We start from the raw sequence: 1,292 nt of genomic DNA, 5'->3' as shown, positions 1-1,292 counted from the left end.
GACTATCAGTGAAAGAGATATTAATTGGTCAATTTCACATTTGGCTTGACTTTTAGAGCCATTGGTGATTGGAAGTCTCTGATTTTCTTTAAAGTGTTAACAGTGTTACCATGCTAAAAGAAAACTGTGGAGAGTTGAAGAATTCTACCAGCCTTTCCTGGGAGTGTGTGTGTGTGTATGTGTGTGTGTGTGTGTGTGTGTGTGTGTGTGTGTGTGTGTGTGTGTGTGTGTGTAAAATATTGCAATTATAGTGAATGATTGGGCAGAGGAAGATACTGATTCACAGACAATGATGCTGAAGCTAGAGTCACATCCTGGTACTTTGTCATGCTGTTCTGGTGTGCTACAGATACTCAGTGAAGTCTGACCCTATTCACTGATTGAACCTTTGTGGTTCAGCCAGTCACCTGCTCAGATACATATGTAGGTAAGAGTACAGCTCTTCAGCAGGGCTGAAAACGATCTGTTCATCCATTTACTCATCTATTTATATATGTATGCATTTATTACATTTGTTGACTGGGAAGTATGGCTGTGCACAAAGGCTCATTTTTAGCAGAGGCCTGAGAAAAAGCTCCAGTATATGCAGTACAATCAAAATCTTTAAAGTTATCCAGTATCATCATCAGGCAGAATACAATTAAACTACATTTACAATGTCTGTTATTTGCCATTTCTTATTGTGTAATCATGTTTATTGCAGTGTTCTTAATGTAGGGTGGGTTTCTGAGAGGTTTAGGTACTTTAGATGTCTTCTAGGAGGGCAAGTGGTGGGTAAGCTTCATGTGGTATCCTTCGTCCTGTCATGGGGTTAATAAGCAGCAGCTAACTGAAGCTGTGAGGTAAGTTTCCCACACATGACAAAGGGTGGGAGAAACCATTTGGAGGTGAGCCACAGAATCTGCCTGCCTCACTTTTGGAAGTGTTTTTCTGTGTTTATGTATGTATAGTCAAGTCTGTTTCAACAAAGACGTGTCCAACTGTGTTCCCCTTTGCAGTGAGCATGCATGTTATTAAGTGTTTCTTTTGCAGGCTGTTTGTTATTGACTGATGTACCTTGAATCTAGGAGACTGCAATATGTTCCTCCATTTTTAGTTAAGTGTGTGATTCAGCAATTAAAAACACTATGTTGGTTTAATTGAGTAGGTGTAATTAAAAGATGAATAATGTGGCTTGAAACCTCCAAGAAAACATTTTCAAAATTAAGTGCAAAGAAGTTTATGGACCCCATCTTAATAAGTAAGGTGTTAAAGAGTGCAAGCTTGATGTTTCAGAAATTATATTCTAAGAT

At 38.6% G+C, this 1,292-nt stretch overlaps 1 non-coding gene across 1 annotated transcript; it reads left to right on the top strand.

Moving 5' to 3' along the window:
* The first annotated feature begins 294 nt into the window (after window positions 1–294).
* On the top strand, window positions 295–423 carry LOC122788496. The gene has a single exon (XR_006362695.1). It is a non-coding gene; the product is annotated as a small nucleolar RNA SNORA3/SNORA45 family (small nucleolar RNA).
* The last annotated feature ends 869 nt before the right edge of the window (window positions 424–1,292 follow it).

This window comes from Protopterus annectens, chromosome 13.part0 (assembly GCF_019279795.1).
Source record: "Protopterus annectens isolate FY-2018-M chromosome 13.part0, PAN1.0, whole genome shotgun sequence".
Taxonomy (NCBI): domain Eukaryota; kingdom Metazoa; phylum Chordata; order Ceratodontiformes; family Protopteridae; genus Protopterus; species Protopterus annectens.
The sequence above is the reverse complement of the archived record's forward strand: the minus strand, read 5'-3'. Positions and strand labels throughout refer to the sequence as shown.